Here is a 20,547-nt window from a genome sequence, read left to right as displayed (position 1 = left end):
GGCTTGTGATGTGAAGTCTGGCGTCAAGGATGCGTTGCGCAGTGAGGCGATGCATCAGTTCTGTGGAGCTGTGGGGCTGCAACGCCGAGTCCGGCATCATTGTTGAGACTGCTGTCGATGAGGGATGCGATGGCCTGTGTCAAGGATGCATCACACAGAAGCAGTTCTTAGGGACTATAATGCGGTGCTGGTCTTTGCAGTGGTTCTGATCCATGCAGCAGTGGTGATGTGTCAGTTCTGCTCGGGGTTGCGCCACACTGCAGAGTAGATGCTTCAGTTCAGCTGGATCCACAGACGCTGGCAGAGTTCTTGAGGCCCACTTCTATGGGTCCAGGACTGAGGTGGCACCTCTTGGCAGGGTAGACTCATAGATGGCAGGGCCCAGGTGCTTGGGTCAAGTTTGTTGGAGCCTTTTGTCCATGAGGCCCAGTCAGAAAGCCAGCCAAATAGCCATTGGGGTCACTTTGGGGTCCCTGGGTTCAAACAGATGCAGGTCTGTTCATTCTCATCCCAGGCAAAAGGGCAGCAGGCAACAGGTCAGCACAGCAGGGCAGATGTCCTTCAGAATTGCTGTCCTTTCAGCACAGCAGTTCTTCTTCCTGGCAGGGTATCCACAGGTACAGAAGACTACTGAACAGATGGTGTCTGAGTACCCATATTTATACCTGGTGCCCTTCCTCTGAAAAGTGGGAGAAGCTTCTAGAGATACCCTTTGAATTGCAAAGGATTCCTGCCTTCTGTCCAATGGATCCAGACAAACTACAGGGGGTATTCAGCCCTTTCTGTAGAGGCAGGACACAACCAATTCAATTATAAGTCAGGCTGTTTTCAGCTCTGTCCCTCCCCCATCCTGCCAGTGATGGCCCATTAAGCACACCTAGGCGCTCTATTATGTGTGGCTGTCTAGCAGGAATACACAAAGCCCGACTGATAACTGCATCCACTCTTGTGACCCAGAGACAGGCTCCAGGCATTAAATGTCCAAGGCAGGAAAACCCCAACTTTCTAAAAGTGGCATTTTCAAAATTGCAATTTAAAATCTGACTTAACCTTGAGAGAGGATTTTTCATTACAATTCCAAAGCCATCAAACATGAACCAGTACCTGCTCCCACTTGGAAATTACAGCTTACTGAGTGCAATAAAGTAACTCCAATGTTAGCCTATGGGAGGGGTAGGCCTTGTAAGCATTAAAAACAAATGTAAGGGTTTTCCACTACCATAAAAGATATTAGTATACGTCCTACTTTCCAGACTGTGCCCTGCCCTCTGGGCTGGTCAGAGCCTACCTCACGGGCATCTTATCTGTATTTAAAAGCAAGATTTGGGTCTGGCAAAAGTTTTTGCCAGGTAAAAATGGCAGTTTAAAACTGCACAAACAGGCTGCAACAGCAGACATGTGCAACGTTTAAAGGTATACTTAAGTGGGTGGCCCAATCAGTGCTGCATGTGTATAAGTAGCATTTAATTTAGATGCCCTGGGTACATGAGGAAATACTGTACTCGTAACTTACAAGTACATTAAATATGCCAATTGGGGATAAGCCAATGTTAACATGTTTAAGTAGTGAGCACATGCACTTTAGCACTGGTTAGCAATGGTAACGTGCGCAGAGTACTAAGGCTAGCAAAAACGAAATAAACAAAAATAGGGGGAGGAATGCAAAACATCTGGGGTAAAACCACACTAAGGCTGACAGGTCTAACATGTGTAACCCCAGCTCAAAGTTGGGAGAACTTCCCAGCCTCCTGGGAGTTCTCATCACTAAGGCATAAAAACCTTGAGAGACCATCAGCACTGAGTTGGTCTGACCCAGGATGGTGTTGCACCTTAAAGCCCATTACCGATAGGGAGATGGACCACCCCAACAATTTGGGATTCTCATTCCTCATTTGCATTAACCATCTGAGGGGCCTGTCGTCTATCTGAACCCGCGAGTGAGTCCCAAACAGGTATGGTCTCAGCTTCTTCAGTGCACAGATCACAGCAAAGGCTTCTCTCTCGACAGCACTCTTCCTCTGTTCCCGGGGAAGTAACCTACTACTGATGAAGGATACAGGCTGGTCTAGGCCATTCTCATTTAACTGTGAAAATACTGCCCCTATACCATGCTCGGAGGCATTAGTTTGCACAAAAAATTCCTTGGAAATGTCAGGGGCCTTGAGTAAAGGGGCTGTACACTTGGCGTGTTTGGGGGTGCAAAAACCTGTCTGACAGGCCTCTGTCCAGATCACCTTTCTTGGCTGCTTCTTCAAAGTCAGCTCAGTTACGGGATCAACAATGGTGCCATACACCATGACAAACTACCATAGTAACCATTAAGGACCAGGAAGGCCCTCACTTTAATTTGTGTTTTTGGGGGTTCCCAGACCATGATGGTTTCTATCGTGACCGTGAGCTTACCCCCGCCGCCAGGTGTCCCAGGTATACCACAGATCCTTGCCATATCTGGCAATTACATGCTTGATAGGCAGGCCTGCCTGTTGCAGAGCCTGAAGCATTTCCTGGAAGTGAAACTGGTGGTCTCCTCAGCTGCTACTGAAGACGGCTATGTCATCCAAGTAAACAGGGCTGAAGGCCACCATTCCAGCCAAAACCCGGTTCACTAGCCTCTGAAAGGTAGTGGGAGCATTTTTTCAGGCCAAAGGCAATTTCTTTGAATTGTAAGTGGCACTCTGGTGTGGAAAATGCTGACCCCTCTTTATCCCCCTCAGTCAGGGCAATCTGCCAGTACCCTGAAGCTAAGTCAACAGAGCTCAGGAACTTGCAAGCCCCCAACTGACCAGGGATCTCATCAGCTTGGGGGATGGGGTGAGCACCACTCTTTGTACCCCTGTAGGCCACACATAACTGAAGTTCTCGGGGTGGTGCTCAGTGGGGCAGCCTTAGGAACCAGCACCACTGGGAGCAGGTCCTCGTGCCAGCTCCCCCTGCAACAGTTGTCCTGTCAGCTCTCCTATTCTCCGCCTAGATGCCCTTAGGGGTGACAGTGCCACATTCTCTAAATGCTGGTTGATTGATTGATTGGGCTGGACCAGGGACTACTGGAGTTCTGAATCACTCCCAACTCCAGCACTTGGGAGACCTATGCCTTGACGAAGTCCCTAACCTTGTCTGACAGTCTAAGAGTTTGTTCTTGACAAGAGAACTGTCACCAGACTCAGTATCATAGGTATATAAGTGTGTGATCCCAAGGGTGAGAAGAAGGGTGAGAGATGAACTGTCCCAATGGCTGGCAACTGTCCCTCTGCATCCCTGGGGTCAGAGTAGGGAAGACGTTGACACCCTCCACTGACAGGAGATGAAGGAGAGGCTCACTCTCCTCTTCTACTCCATCATCTGTCACTAACAAATGTGTGATCTCAGAACTCTCACTATTGGGCTTCAGGTGATTGACGTGGAAGACCGTTAGGGGGTCCTGAGGGTCTTCAGGTCCAGCAGGTCCACAGCTACGTTGTCCAATGATCTTGGAGGGCCCTGGGCTCAACTGGCTCCATTACTCACACTTTCTGCTCAGGATAGAATTCCACAGGGGTAGCCATTTGTTCATACCACTGTTTCATGAGCCCCTGGCTGGCCTTTAAGTTGTCAGAAGCTTGCTTCCACAACTTGGTCATCTGTCTCCAGAATGCTAGCATGTAGCTAACCACATCCTGGGGTGGTGGTTTGTGGGAGCTTGCTTCCACCCCTCCCTAACTGCTCTGAGAGTTCCCCTTCAGGGTGGCCATACAGAAGCCAACACCCTTCTTTTGCACCTCCCTGTAAATAACGAGCAGGCATGGTAAGAGGACGTCCCACTTACACCTCATGGCCTCAAGCAGGCCCTTGTTCATCCTATTGAGAGTCTTGTTGAATCTCTCAGCATGCCCACTGTATTGTGGATCGTAGGGTATGAAAAACATATAGTTAACTCCACACTCTCTCCACATTGACTCCATATATTCAGACATGAAGTTGGTGCCCCTGTCAAACACCACTTCCTTGGGGAAAGCCACTCTGGTAAAACTCCCCATTAGGGCCTTAGCCACTACAGGTGCTCTTGAAGTCCTCAGAGGTATGGCCTCTGGTTACCTTGTGGCATGATCCACCAGAACCAGGATAAACCTGTTACCAGAGGCAGTCTGGGGATCCATGGGCCCTACAATGTCAATGACTACTCTTTCAAGCGGGTGCCAATGACAGGCAAGGAATTCAAGGGAGCTTTGAGCTTCTGCCCTGTTTCCCAGCCAGCCTGGCAGGTCAAGCAAGTCATACAGATTATATCTGAAGAAATCTTCAACGAGGGCCAATAAAAGTGGGGTATAAACCTGTCAAAAGTCTTGTCCTGCCCCAGATGTCCTTCCAGTGGTAGCTCATGGGCCAGCTCCAGTAGGAAGGCACTGTAGCATTGTGCACCAACCAGTGCCTTTGTTGTCCCATGTAAAGGTGCCTTTGGCTCATTATACAGAGGGTTTTCCTCCCAGTAAAATCCAGTAACTACCAGAGGAATCAGCTGCTCCCCAGGCTTCAGCCTGTTGCCTCATGACTGACAAGGCTGGGCACTCCTTATGTGCCTCACAGAAATCCTCCCAGGTGGGTCCTCCTTCTACTTGCCATCCAGCAAGTTCAGATATGTCACCAAGGGAGGCAATGTGTTCTCCACTGGGCTCCAGGGTAACCTAGTTTGGCGCCCTATCCACCTCAGCTGGGAGACATGCAGTGGTTGGTTCCCCATGCACCATGCCCCTTGCCCTTTCCTCTTTTGGCAGCTGTCTGTAGAATTCTTCCAGGCTCCATACTTCCTTGACTCCGTCCTGGGAAGCCATGGACCTGGTGGTTGCACAAATCCACTCAGGCAACCTCAACATTTCCAGATGTGACCTGAGCTCTACTTCCTTCCAAGTAGTATGCTCAACATCATTCCCTAGCAAACAATCCACAGACATGGCAGGGCTCACAGCTACTTTCAGAAAATCTGAGACTCCCCCAACTCAAATGCAACAAGGATCACTGGGAAGTGACCCTCATGGTTGTCTGCTGTCACAACCTGGTGGAATGTATTTGATACAATCTGCTCTGGGGCTACCAGATGACTCCTTTCCATAGTCATGCTGGCACCTGTGTTTCTCAGACCCTCAACAACTTGTCCATTGATGGTGACCTACTGCAAAGGCATATCGGTTTTTGGTACCTTCTCCACGTCATTCAGGGACACTAGAGGTAACCTCACTGCATCTCCTCCACCCTCATTAACTGGGACAAACTCATTCATAGGCACTACACTAACGACTTCTGGTGTTTTTACTCCAGTTGGAGGTTGTGACCTATTGAGACACTTGGGATCCCCCTGATAGTGCCCATACTCCCAACACTCATAGCACTTAGGGGTCTTACTCTGATTCTTTTCAGGAAAACTACTTTTCTCCCCCACTCCTTCTTCTGGTAGGATCTGATAGAGAAGTGTGGCTCAATGGTTAGAGCGGCAGACCCTGATGCAGAGGTCTAGCCCGGGACCAGGGGTCAATTCCCCGCCTCGGTGGGTCTTGGGCTCAAAAATTCCACGGACCTGATAATTCTCGCCCCGGTGCCTATTCCAATCATGGAGTCCCACTCTGCAACTCTGGGCAATAGCTTGCTTAATCTCCACAACGGCCCCCACAACGCTAAGGATGCCTGGCCTCCACCTTGGGGTGCCCAGGAGTGGACACCTCACAGGGAAAGCCAGGATGGGTTCCACAGCGGTATTCGTACAAGCGCCTTGAGACCCTGGCGGGTGAGTAGTGCGCTATACAAGTATCAATTTACATTACATTGACCACCATTTTGAAGTCCCTCAGATGCCTTCTTGGACACTCTGATGCTGACCCATATGTCTGCCTCCTCAGCAAGATTCCTGGGATCATTCAGCTTGCTATCAACCAGGTGCTGGTGCAGCTCTGGAAAATATATATCTAGTATGTACTCCTTTAAAACCAAGTTGTACAGACGAATATAATCATCTTTCTTGCTGCCTCTCACCCAGCCCTTCAGTGCCTAGTTGGAATAAACAAGACAGTCTACCCAGGTCTTTGTAGAGATTTTGTGACTGCCCCTGAAAATCTGTCTATACTTCTCAGGGGTCAGCCCAAATGTGTTGCCAAGTATGGCCTTCACGGCAGTGTACTGTGTCTGGTCTGCTACCCCTAGTGTTACGAGTATGTCCCACCCCACTGTTGGCATGTACCTCCACAAGATACCCCCAGGACTCCTCAGGAACCTTGTGTCCCCTCAGAGCCACTTCATGGGCTGAGAATCATTTTACAATCTCATCCAACATCACAAAACTGTGTACCAAATTATGGGTATTCAGAACCTCCCTTCTCCAGTGAACACTGCAGGTATGCTGACACCATTACTGCTGGAATCTATCTGCTTGGATCTGAGATCCAGCTCTCTGAGACTGGGCTTATGTGCCATTCTTTGCTCCTCCTTGGCCAGTCTCTTTTCCTATAGAGCTTGCTCATTCTTTAATTTAGCAAGTGTTTGTTCCTTCTCTAGTTTGGCAGGCTCCAGCTTAATTTTTCTCTCTCCAAACCTGTCATTCCTTGAAGACACACTGCTCCCTGCACAGGAATGGATTTCTAGTCCTGGGAGGATTTTCCCTCCCTCCTCAACAGGTCGCAGTCCAAGAGACACAGGCAGGTCTTGTTCCAATTCCTCCTTAGAGCCTTACCTTTCCTCCCAATTGTTTGTAAGGGTCTGGTGGGCCTACGCCCATACCCTCAAAGCATTTTGGAACTCTGCCTTTTTAGTTCTTCTCTTGGCAGGGTGATGAATTTGTAGTAAAAGGGGAGTTTAAGGAATTACAGGGGGTTTTAAATGCCAAGTCGGCATGGCAGTGTAAACTGCACACACAGGCTCTGCAGTGGCAGGCCTGAGACTTGTTTAAAGGGCTACTTAAGTGGGAGGCACAATCAGTGCTGCAGGCCCGCTAGTAGAATTTAATTTACAAACCCTGGGTACATGTAGTACACTTTACTAGGGACTTATATTGTGGAAGTAGCTATCAATTCATGTTTAGGGGAGTAGGCACATGCACTTTAGCACTGGTTAGCATTGGTTAAGTGCTCAGAGTCCTAAAGCCAACAACAATGAATCAGCAAAAGATGAGGGAAACAGGGAAACGTTTTGGAGAAGACCACCCTAAGGCTGCCAGGTGTAACCCCTTCTTTCCTGCACGTAGCTCCCTCTCCTTGCAGAGTTTCTGCAGCTTAACCCTGCTGAGGTTATCCACATTGGACCTCTCCACTTCCATGATAAAAGACAAAGAGGTAGGAAACTTAAATTTAGAAACAAGGAAAAACAGCAATCAGAAAACTAGGGAGAATGTAAAAAGGCTCAAATTGATATTGTATTATTTATGGGATAGTAGTGTAACACACATTTACTGTATGGGACAGCATAAACACAAGCCCAAATCCCACCACTGCCACCAGTGTAAGAAATGGGGTTGTTGGCTGATTGAGGTTTGAGCCCTGGTTAAGTAGCAACCAAAATATGTGTCAGGTTAAGTATAGACAAGCCCCAAAGTAACCTGTGCTCAACACCCTGGTAGCTTGGCACACAGCAGTTAGGCCTAATTTGGGGGCAATATGTAAAATATTAGTCCATCACTTCAAGCAGTAATAAAGTGAAAATAACCGACAAAAAGAATCCCAAAAAGATTAGAAAAATAGAGTAATTGTTAATGTAGGAAAGTAGGATCTGCTTCTTATGGTCACCCCCAGTTTTTGCTTGATGTGATGCTGTTTTTGACTAGTCTGACTGGGATCCTGCGAATCAGGACCCCAGTCTAACTCCTTTCTCCCTAAACTGGTATGTACGTAGGTACACTCCAGCTTGGATACAGGGTACCCTTGTCAGTCCCTAGCACATGGAACTCATGAACCCAGGGCATAGGTACCCCAGAGGTTTCCCATGGGCTGCAGCATGTATTATGCCACCCATGGGAGACCATGCAAAATGGAACTACAGGCCTGCCATTGCAGCCTGTGTACGTTGGTGCATGCACCACTTACTAACGATATAGGTTTAGTATATCTAAGGGTCACTTCACTTAAAATATATGTTACCCCTCTCGAAGACCTTGATAATCCTGAAGGCAGAATGCTTGGTTCTAAGCAAGAGGGTACCCCTGCATGAGCAGGACACTCCTGCAGCCTTCAGTGTCCATTCTCCCTGGTTGTCAGTGAAGCAGCCATTTACTAATATATAGGGGCTTTAAGCGACCATCTCGAAAACGGCTGTAACAAACCCTATCGTGTTTGCTGTCAAACATGTTGGAATCATACCTCCACACCGGTAACCGGTGTGGGAGGTATGATTCCACCCATCGGGAGCGCCCTACGTGGGCTCTCTGTTTTCCCGGTACCAGCCTTCTAGTCACGGACAGCACAATATGGTTGCTGCCGACCAGAGACACATTTCTGCCCTCCTGCTGCTGAGCCAAGCTCAAGCAGGGGAAGGCAGTACAATAGGCATCTGTCACAGGGAGGTGTGACCACCTCACAGACAGGATTAAGTGTATTATGGCTGGGGGAGTGTGCTTGGCAGTGCCTGAAAGTCTGCATGAGGGGCATAATTGGTGTTCCTGTGCATAGACCAGTTCAAACCAGTCCTGGGAGCCGTTGGCCCTGCTCTGGCGCAAAACTGGACAAAGGACATATAGTAACCTTGCCCCTCTCTAGACCCTTCCCTGGGAGGGTCCTCTGAATCTTCCCAACCCTTTCCTTAGGTTTCTTAAGGGCTTACCTGGCTGTAGGACCTTAGATTCGTTGTGTACAAGATTCAGAACTGAAACCACAGCGCTTCCACCATCTGGGTACTCTGGACTTCGCTGGACTTCAATTGGGCCTGACTTCATCTCCCTCTCAGTCTGCTGCCTTGTCTGTGCCTGTGCACAATACAAAATCTATGTAGGGCCTGTGGTGCATCCAGGACACCTGAAGATAATCTCCCTTGAGTGAAGGAGTCACTCCCCTGCATTCACAGGCACCGCAATACTGCTGGCCGGTCAGCTGATCCCAAGCTCCTACGGACTCCGAAAGGTTCAACAACACAGGAGACATGTTTCTATGGGCCAGATGTAGGTAATCTACATTTACCGATTCTAAAATACCAAATTTTACCGATTTGGTATTTCAGAATTGGTAAATGGTATGTAGGAAACAATTTGGTAAATATTACCCAGGCGGTACGATTCGGTATTTAGGAATCGGTATTTACCGATTCGGTAATTCCCATTCATTCCTATGGGCCTGGAGGCCCATAGGAATGAATTGGAAGCCATTCACGATTACCGATTCGGTACTAGGGGGCACATATTCAAGGGTGGCAGGGTGTCACATTGACACCCTGTTGCACCCCCGAATCGTGCATGTGTTCACATGTGGCACACATACATGCCCTAAGGGTATGTATGTCTGCCACATGGCACTTTTAAAAAAGCACATAATTGCTTTTTTAAAGGTTTTCGATATTTACCACCGACCTGTAGTTGGTGGTAAATAACGAATCCTGAATGCAAGAAGGCACTCACTTGAGTGCCTCCTACATAGCTTTTTGGATTCGGTAATTACCGATTCCTTAAAATAAGGAATCAGTATTTTACCGATTCCTTAAACTTGCCTCCTACATCTCATACCCTAAATACCGGTCGGTAACGGCCGAAATTTGGTAATTTCGGCCGTTACCAACCGGTGTTGGGCTACCTACATCTGGCCCTAAGTCTTACGAAGCCCGTGCTGCCCTCTCACTCAGTTTGAGGCCCGAATCCCTCGTAGGGGCTGTAATATCCAAACCCTTGTGCACTGCATACTTTTGCATGTGCAAATGCTTGTTGGCAATTCTGCAGCAAGTGCTTTGGGCTCCAAGTAGCCCTAACCTCTGGAAACATCTTCTGCAAAGATCTTCAACCACATTGCAAAAGGTGCTCCGTGGCTTGTTGTTTTGTAAAGCTGCTTGAGGTTCTCTCGCAAATCCTGTGCCTCCAGCATGTGGGTCCAATTGAGGGTCACCTTTGTTTTCCTTGAGCTCCCCTGAGTGCTCGGGGCCTGCCCTGATTCCCCTGCTTGTAGTGACCCTTCTGGACCTTGCTGGTCTGAACCGTACACTTTCTTGACATCCTGCGTGGGTGGCCTTTGCCAAGACCTGTTGGTGCTCCAGCCGGACACCGACCCCTCAGCACTCGACATCCTTCATGTTACAGCTTGTATAAGGCTGGTCCCTGCAGCTGCAGAGGCAAGATCATCGTCAACTATCCTGAAGCACCCGACATTGGTGGGCATTCGTCTATCGAGCCCCTGGTCACTCCCAAGTGACCCAGACTCTGTTCCCTCTGCTTTCAGGTACTCTGTTTCAAGAATACACTTTTGGATTCCCACAGACACTTTCTCCTCTTCCAGCAGTGGCACTTTCCCGAAGTCCTCCATTGGGTTCGACAGCGGTTTCCGAAGTCATTTCACACCTATCCACCCACAACTTGCACATAAACTTGTTTGGAGCATGCAGTCGTGTTCACACACTGTACACACACTCCGTGGGGTCCCTATCTACCCACCTTGGGTGGTTCCTTGGTGTCCCAGCAATTCTATGTCCTCTCGACATTGTCCTGACTTGAGTTGTGGTTCCTATACCACTTTCTTAGTATGTGGTTTGGTCCCCCGCTGGGGCCCACTATGTATTAGTGCTATTTACTGTCATTTCTTGCTTAAGTATTGTGTGCTTTGTGTCTATCACAGTGTGGGAGATACTGTAACGTACTAGATAGTGTGATATAGTAACTACATATTTTTTATAACTACTGTGTGGTTCTCTTTTCATTTAATCTATACTATAAGATTGCATTCTGGTAAAACAAGCTGCTTTACACTCCTTCAAGATTAAGCCTGAAGGCTGCTCTCCACAGCTACCACTTGGATAGCTTTTTAAGGTTGTCTGAGACCTCTTAAATCACCATAAGGGTTGCCTGTGCTGGTGCAAGGTGCCCACTTTAGTTAGTGAACATCATATACCAGGCCAGCATCTCACATTAAGTTGAAGTTGCCATTGAAAATAGCTCCAGAAAAAAGCACAAAAGCGCCACCTGTGGATATCTGGTCATGCTGCACTGCGACAAAGTCACATGTTCAGTCTAACTGCTTTGGAATGTGGGTCGGCTACATGGATCCAATTAGCCCCACTGAACAATTTGCGTTCGATCCTGGGTTGTGGAATATTGCGAGGATCTGTGTCGAAGATAGGCCAGCCCAATCGATCTGTCGGTTCCGAGTTGTGCCGCGGCTGTGGAGCAATGCCCTGCGGTGTCATTGAGGATCCCATAGCGGAAGAATTGCGATGTGAAGTTGGACATCAAGGATGCATTGCATAGTCGGGCTGATGCATCGTTTCTGGGGGAGGCTGTGATGCGGTGTCCATCATCGAGACAACAGTCAATGAGAGGTACAAGGGCCTGCACCGAGGATGCATTGTGCAGTGGCAGTTCCAAGAGTTTGCGATGCAGGTGTTGGTGGCAGTTCCCAATCCACGGAGAAGCGGCGATGCATCAGTTCTGCTCATGGTGGCAGAGGAGTGGTGTCAACTTTGCTGTATCCACAGAGATTGGCAGAGCAACTTACGCCCACTTCCACGGACCCAGGACTGGCAGCATTGTTTGCTTGGTAGACTCACAGACAGTAAAGTGTAGGTGCTGGGGTTGAGATTGTTGGAACGTTCTGTCCCTGAGGCTCAGTCAGGAGGCCAACCAACTAGCCCTTGAAGTCACTCTGGGGTCCTGGTTTCAAACAGATACAGGTCCAGTCCTTCTCACCCAGGCAAGAGGGCAGCAGGCAGCAAGTCAGCACAGTAGGACAGCAGCCCTTCAGTGCATCAGTCCAGCAGAATGTCAATCCTTTCAGTACAGTAGTTCCTGCCTGCCCTGCCCTGGGTCCAGACTAACTACAGGCGGTATGAAGCTCTTTGTGTGGAGGCAGGACACAACCTATACAAGTGTAAGTAGGCCTGTGCTCAGCTCTACTCTCCCATCTTGCCAGCGAATGCCCATCTAGGCACACATTAGCTCTCCATTGTGTAGCTGTCTAGGAGAAATACAAGTCCAATGGCCAACTACACCCAGTCATGTGACCCAGGAACAGACTGAAGGCACCAAATAGTTAGGGCAGGAAAATGCCAACTTTTCAAAAGTGGCAATTTCAAAAGTGTAACTTTTATTGACCTGCAGAAGGACTCTCAGAGGACTGCCAGCTGCGGTGGCCTGCTGTGTACTTCAGAAGACCGCTTTGCTGTACCCTCAAAGGCCTAACCTGCTCCTTGAGCCCTGTTCCACTTCTAAACCCAGGACTACCATCATGACTCCAAGGCCTAATTCGCTTGCCTCCCCATGAGAACCTCAGGGAAAGAGAAGGCTTCAATAATTTTGAACCCGCACCTAGGCTCAGCTTGTGTAAGTCCTAACCGCTGAAGTTTTGCCTATACTTTGACTAAAAACTGCTGTGAGAACTGAGGGGAGACTTGGACAACCTGCTAGTCTATCCACCCAAGGTGTACCCAAAGTGTATCGCTGATTGGCCTGACTACACAGCAACTTTTGATACGTTCTTCTCCATAGCATCAACTCCCCAGTTCAGAAGTCCTTCGCAGAAGGAGTATCTGGCCTTACTGAGCCCTTGTCGGCTACAGCCTCTAACGTTATCCTGCGGAAAGTTTCAAATTCCAAAAAAGCAACTAAGTCAGAACGTAAATCTTCACCGTGACTTTCTCCAGTGGCTCCCTGTCGACAACTCTTCCACCTTTGACACCATCTGCAGCCTTGCCCCAGTGAACTTTACCTTCACAGGCAATATTTTAATGACATTTCTTCTAAGTTCAAAGTTAAGTGCCGACCGGGCTCCTTTCATTTCTTGTGTCTGACCCCAGCTCCATTGCAACTTTGACTTGTACTTGCATGACTAGGTGTTCACCCTTGACGCTATGATCTTTTCGGCACCAGTTTTTACCTTTAGATTCACAAATTGACCACTCCAGTTCTATTGAAGGGATTCAGTGTCAAACAATACTAAAATGTACTCTATATTTTTAAATTGGTATGGCAATATTCTTGTCCTGTGTTTTTGCTTTATTGCTGTTTGTGTGGTGCATAAATACTTTACATATTGCCTCTAGGTTATGTCTGATTGCTTTCTGTCAAGCTACCCCAGAAGGTTAAGCATAGGTTAATTTAGGGGCTTTTGTGGTTCAACCTGATGGAGATTGTGGCTGTTGATTGAGCAGGGTTAACACCCCTCTCAATTAACAACCCAGTTTCTTAGAGCCACTCCTTAAACAACTGGGTAAAAGTTCCCAGGGGTGACCCAGCTCACTTTTCCAGCATGTCCTATATGTATCACTCTAAACTATCCCACAGTGCCCTTTTGTACCTAAAACCAAGGTGGCAGAACTTTTCTTACCCTGTGCAGAGCTCCATATTCCCACCCATAAGTGTGACTATGGTAATGGGCAAATCCACTCTTGCAATCACTCAAAACAGGTTAAGAGGTGGCTCCTTCCCCACAGTGGTGCCTTGCTGGCTAGCAGGACAGTGGAGGGGGCAGTCCCAGATGTGAGCAACATCTGCCTGTGACAAGGTAGGCATCCTTTGAAGTTAATCAAGTTCCCAGGCACAGCCCAGATTGCCATCCTGTCAGGTGAAGATCAACACTTAATCATTTGTCTCAACCAAGGGGGCCACTTTGCATATAATAAATAAGGCATTTAACACCTGGGTGACACTGGCAGAAAGGCACAATTGTCTCAGGCAGGAAAATGACCACTTTCTAAAAATGGCAATATAAAATCTGCTTTGACCTTTAATTTGAATTTGAATTTGCTATTAGAAATTCATACTTGAATAATTTTTCTAGCTATGCCTAAACTGAAGTTAAGCATTATAAATTGATATAATGTAACTCAGTACTACTCTATAGGAGAGCCAGCCTTTTCACAGTGAAAAACGACTTTGAAGGTTTTTCACTGTCATTTTGTGAAAAACATAAAATACACATGTCCTAATTTTAAATACCATGCACTCTACCCTATGGGCATTTAGGGCCTATTTTAGAGGTGTCTTGTAAATATTAATTAGTAAGGTTTAAGCCTGGGTAAAAGGTTTATTTTCCTAACAAAAAAAAGGGACAGGGAGGGCTGTTTAACGGGGTCCAGCGTATGTGCCCTGACAACAATAGTGAAACGGTTCCCGGCTGCAGCGCATGGGTAGTTTACCGCCGCGTATTCGTACGAGGACAGGACAACCATAATTAAGGTGTCTTACGCCAGGGAGATGACTGGAGCAATTGCTTTTAATAAGTCGGGTTCCAAATAGCCTTGGTGGGACCTCGTGCTCGCATACCATTTTAGTGGTGGGTAGGCACGTTCAACCCACAACACTTAGTGTAGATAGTAGATTGGTCCTAAAGAAATGCACTGTAACGCTTATAACACTTCGCATGAAACATGTCGACCACTAATATAAAGTAGAATTTTGTTCCACTGGACCCTTGTGCCAGAGAGCACCCACTCTGTTTGTTAATAAGGTGGGTTAAAATTCCCCTGTGGACTACCCAACCTTTTTTAACCACCCACACACATCTATACATCCCTATCCCTAGGGCCCTCACACCCACGGCACCATACGGCAGGATCAAAAGATCTCCGCTAAAGAGCCCCTTTATGGGTGCCCTTCAAGTATTGCACTGCCTACCTGACGAGGAGCGAGCCCATATGATGAAGCATGATACCTAGCTTCCTGGGTGTGTGAGGACTCTAGTTCTAGTTCCAACAAGGAGGTTTTCCCTCCTGTGTGCCCTCACTCACTTTGGTCCATCCCGTTTTCCCTCCCTCCCTTTTTATACTGGGAACTGCGTACTCACTTTTTGGTCTAAAAAGGTTTATTTTGCCAGGTCGAATATTCAGTGTTAAAACTGCCTACTTATGTTTCAAGGGCAGGCCTGAAGGCATGCCTTGTATTGTGGTGGCACAATATGTGCTTCAGACCACTAGTGACACTTAACTTCCATGTCCTGGGTCCACTTTTGTACCATACACTAGAGACTTCAAGTAAGTTAAATGTGTCAGTCAGGGGTATGCAAATTCAACATGTGTTTAGGGTTCAGAGCACATACAGTGGGTATTGGACAGCAATGTCCCAGTGTGCGGAGTCCACCACTTTGCTCTTCTCACGGTCTTTTTCGCCCCCATATGGACTTGTATTGTTTTCTTGTACATTTATCTTCATGGTTTTCACACGTTAATTCCCCTTTTAGCTGGATATTGTTCGTTCTCAATTCCCATGATGTTTTCTTTTTTTAACCAACTTTATACATACACTTTTTCCCGGGCTGCCCTGATCCCTCCAGCACTGTTCCCGACACATTACACCAGTCCCCTTTCTATTTCTTACTTTGTTAGCATATTACGCAATGCGCACCCCTCCCGCACTTCCGTATTCTACTGCTAGCGTCCCGTCGCACTGGAACCTCGAACGTTGCTACCACTCGTTTTACCATATTTCACCCATGGTAAGTTTATTGTTTCCATCATCTAGACACATTCTATATGTTTTAACAGTTCATTCACCCTCACTGCCAATTTGTGCATGGACACCATGATTGCACGTCTGCCACCTTTTTTCGTCACTTTATCACTTTGGAACTAGTTTCACTCGGTTGTGTTTGACTGCTTTTCACCTCTGTTTATTTGCACCTTCTGCACAATTTATCCATGGGATAATATGATCACCACTTGCCACCGGCAATTGACACACTCCCATGACCTTTTTTCCTTCATATTTCCAACACTAATCACCTGCATGTTTTTTCGCCGCTTTACCCGCACATTTTAACTTTTAGCATATACCATAACTCTCGGGCCCTGTTATTAGTAACCTCTGATATTTCACACTTTTCTTTAGATTATGTGGACCCCCTGAAGAAGAGCTTTCTAGCTCGAAATGCATCGGGGATATTTACATATGTTTTCACACATATAATCATGATGCTTTGATTATGGAATCTTCTACGATTGATTGTACATCAACCATTGTTTAAAATTTTGGATTCAGAAGTATGAACCAATTTATCCAAACAACAAAGTGAATAAAAACTTTGAACTTTCAAATACCTTCGTTTACTTTCGAGCATAGATTTAGCACATAGGAGTGCTCAGGACCTTCACCTTACGCATGTAAGGTTTTTCACTTCGTACTGCTATCCTGCCCCTCCCGGACAGAAGGGGTTCACCCTGAGCACCCTAAGATATTTGAACCACTGATTACTTTGCCATTAACACATTGACTACTACGGAGTGCAGCGGACCCCACTCTCATTTTTATGGTTCAGAGCACATACAGTGGGTATTGGACAGCAATGTCCCAGTGTACGGAGTCCAAAAACCAGAAGGAAAATCAAGCAGAAAGTAGTGATGACCATAGAAAAGGAAGGATATTTTCCTACACTTGTTACTATTATGATGAGGTAACAAAAAGCTGTATGACAGCAACATTGATTTTAGAGATTTAGGATCATATGTATCAAGCTATTTTGCATTCGCAAACGCTCCTAATGGCAAAAATAGTGTGTTTGCGAATGCAAAATAGCATGTCCCAACGTAGGACAGTGTTCCGTATCGCAAGATGGATAATCGGAAAAATTGCAGTTAACAAAATTGCGAGGCAACTAATCTGCGAAAAAACATTTGCGAATTCGCAATTTGAGAGTCCCAAATTACGAATTTGCAAAAATGTATGTCGCAGTTTGTAATTTCGCAATTGAATGTAGGAAAAAATCGCAAATTGCAAATAAGTAAGAATCGCAATTTTGCACCTTCAAATTGCCACCAATTAAGGGCAGGTGGAAACCAGGTGCAAACTATTTAAACAGGCTCACAATGCCTTAGTGTCTTTCACAATGGCAGCGCTGTATGTCATAGCGAGGAAGATGCGGATTCAAGCAGCAGCAAAGAGAAGGAGGAGGAGACAGGAATACGTTTGCAGAGTGCACATAACCCTGTTCCAGCCGACAGAGGAAGAAATATATGAGAAGTATAGACTAGACTCAGCAACTGTACTAGACCTGATAGTTGACCTAAAACCTTTACTTGAGCATCCAACCTGCAGGACCCAAGCCATTCCAACACATGTGCAGCTCCTCTGTTCAGTGCACACACTAGCTTCAGGGAGCTTTCAGGGGGTCATAGCTAGAGAAGGTGGGGAGTCCCAAAGTTGCCTGTCGAGCTTCTTCCATGTAGTCTTGGATGCAATGGTACACAGGATTCACCATTACATCATATTCCCCACCACACAACAGGCATTGTAGCAGACCAAACTGGATTTCTACCAGATAGCACAGTTTTCCCATGTAATCAGGTGCATTGATGGGACACATGTAGCCCTCTGTCCCCCCTCAGATAAAGAGTACGTATTCAGGAACATGAAATCATACCATTCACTCAACATACAGGTCATATGTAACGCAAACACATAATAACTCATATAGTGGCCAAATGTCCTTGCAGTACACACAATTCCTTCATATTTAGACACAGTGTAATATACACACGTCTCACTGGGGGTGAATTTGGCAAAGGATAACTGCTAGGTAAGTGGAATTTTGCACACTCTGATGGATTCATTACTTCTGCATGAATAGGACAGTGATTAACCATATGCCTTTCATCCTGTAGGTGACAGTGCATATGCTGTGCGCTCATTCATCCTCACGCCGTACCTCAATCCAGCTAAGCAGAGTGAGAGAAAATACAATGGTGCACACAAGTCAACGAGCAATGTCATCGAGCGGACATTTGGAATACTGAAGCGCAGTTTCCGCTGTCTGCATAAAAGTGGAGGAGCACTGCAACATAGGCCAGAGACCTGTTACAAGATCGTGGCTACTTGTGCCATGCTGCACAACGTCGCAATAACAAAGGTCATACCAGTGGAACTCACAGATTCACAATCAGATGAGGATGAGGAACCAGGTCCACGTCTCAGACCAGCAGGTGGTGTAGGTGCAGCAGATGGCAGACAGAGACGTGATGAAATAACACACAGCTATTTCTAGGTGAGTTATGATGACACAAAGCAAATCATGATAATTGAATAACTGTGTTTTAAGACACCTTAACATCAGTTAAAATGTATTCACACAGCCTACAAATCATACGTAATGAGTGGCTTTTTTGTTGAACATGTCATGTACACAGGACATGAAAAGTAGAATCACATATATACGTATGCCATGGGTTGCATCACCCATTATCATTAATCTGTTGCAACACAGTCTATTTTTTCCATCCACGGACAGAAGTTGCACGCTCCATGTTCAGACTGCCCTCCCCTGATGAGGCATCTGATGCTGTTCCCTACCTCACACTATGCCGTCTGTGTTCAGTCATGGGTGGGGTAATGCAGCTGCTGAAGGTGTAACCTCTGTAATGCAGCTGTGGCTGGAGACCTCCTCACTGTCCCCTGCCCCCAGAATACCTGTGCCAGCTATGTTTGCTGTCGGTAGCTGGTTAACTGCATTGGTGACCTGCACCAAACCCTTGACGAAATCTGGGCTGCAGTGTGACATTTCAATCTGCATTGACACAGTGTGTCTTGATAGTACAGATGTGGAATTGCACAAACGGTTGACTGCCTTACTGTAATGATCCAGACGGGTGAATAGATCTTGCTTTTCCCTGCGTCTAGATGCATGGTTCATCTGCATTGTGGCACAGAGCTCTTTGATGGCTACAGTAATTTCCCTAATGCTGTCTGCACATGCCTTATTGCCCTCTTCAACAGTGTGGTTCAGTTCCCTAATGCCATCCTTTATGTCTGTCAGATTGTGATTGACAGACACCAGCTGCCTGTTCATTGACGCATGCTTTTTGCTTGCAGACGCTGAACCTTGACCATTGTGCCCTCCACCCCAGAAAGACAGAAGATTCATCTCCTACTTCTGTGGTGTTTTGTCTCCTGGCCTGCGTCTCATGCGACTGCTGTCCCTACAGTGCATAGGAGACTGGCCATGTTGCTGACATGAACGCTCTTGCCCTGGATGTGGCTCATCCTGTATGCCTTCCAGTTCTCCCTCCAACTCCTTGAGTGGAGCCACGGTGTAACGGTGTTGTCTTCGCGCAGGTGTTGGATGTGTTGTGTGCTCTATCTCCTGTCCCCCTGCCTTTTCCTGTAGCTGTGGTGCCTCATCAAGTTCTGTGTCATCACCCTGTGTCACAGGTTCACCTGTGAATACAAGATCACTACTTATTGTGTGGCCTGCTTTCTGTTATGCGTAAAATTAAATTCAATTCAGTTGGTGTACCTAACTGCTGTGAATCATTTTATTTTTTACTGTTGTGTCTCAAATGCATTTATATTGCTGTGTGTCAATGCTTAACTGTGTTATGTTTGTGACTACATCTCCCATGACGCATTTCTGGGTGACCACGAAATTGTGGAATGGAGTGGCAAGGATACTTAGATGTTGAGGCATTCCTGAGTGTGGTGTTTAGTGGGTAATGGGTCAGGGCTGATTTAGCATGCATCCTACCTTGTCTGGTGTTCGGCGTGGCTGAGCTGTCAATATCTGCAACCCCGCTGATGCTTTCTGGCTGTAGGGTGGACTCCACCAAATCCTCAAGGGGTGTGGATGCAGGCCTAGTAGATGGACCTCCAGCTTTCTTTGCCCCCGCAAGCCTGTTGGCAACCTTATCTTTTGTCCTTGAGCGCAAGTCGTACCAATGCTTGCGTAAGTCTTCGATGGAGTGCTGTGTGACACCAATGGCATTTACCTTAACCTGTATGTCCAGCCAGATTTTCTGATTCTCGGACTCTGAGATGTGTAAAGATTCCTTGCCGAACAGCTGTTCATGGCTCCTCACCATCTCCTCAATGAACTTTTGTTTTCCTTTTCCTTACAGCAGCCTACTTTGACTTCTCCTGTGCATCCATAGTGGTTTTGATGGTGTCTTTGCACTACAGATGGACTTCTGAGTGGTGTGCTCAGGCTCCCAGCCTCTAACACAGTCTCAGGCAATTAGAAACAGCATGGGCAGTCACACTTCCTGGTTGTGATGTCATCATTTTGCACCTGAATAGCAGATTGACAAGATTGCGATTTCTTAATTGCAATTTCGCCATTAAGGAATAGCAATTTAAGAAATCGGTAATTGCAATTTTGATTTTTACAGAATCGCTATTTTTTTGTGAATTTTTACATACATGACGTTTTGCGATTCTCAAACAGTGATTCTGTAAAAATCGCTATTTGGGAATCGAAATTCGCTTTTTTGATACATATGGCCCTTAGATCTTTGTCTTATGAGATGCTGTCATCCTTGATGCCTATTGAGATTGGTGTTATGCCTATTGAAACATTTTATTTAGAAAGTGTATTAGCTGTCTTGAATGTAAACTATAAGCTTGGACCCTGGACCAGACTTCTTGTAACGACATCAGTTCTTCATGCAAGACTCCTCAGACAACTCTTCTAGGTTTCCCTCACCGGCACAAGT

The 20,547-nt window shown here is 46.8% G+C and overlaps 1 protein-coding gene and 1 long non-coding RNA gene across 2 annotated transcripts in view; one reads left to right on the top strand and one right to left on the bottom strand.

Moving 5' to 3' along the window:
• The window catches only part of MYO16 (myosin XVI), a 2,830,569-nt gene that overhangs the window by 948,172 nt on the left and 1,861,850 nt on the right, over nt 1–20,547 (bottom strand). The window lies entirely within an intron of this gene.
• Nucleotides 15,502–19,305, top strand: LOC144771953 (uncharacterized). Its single transcript, XR_013599559.1, has 3 exons — nt 15,502–15,566; nt 17,728–18,107; nt 18,932–19,305. It is a non-coding gene; the product is annotated as an uncharacterized LOC144771953 (long non-coding RNA).

Source organism: Lissotriton helveticus, chromosome 8 (assembly GCF_964261635.1).
Source record: "Lissotriton helveticus chromosome 8, aLisHel1.1, whole genome shotgun sequence".
Taxonomy (NCBI): Eukaryota; Metazoa; Chordata; class Amphibia; order Caudata; family Salamandridae; genus Lissotriton; species Lissotriton helveticus.
This window is presented reverse-complemented; position numbering and strand designations above follow the sequence as displayed.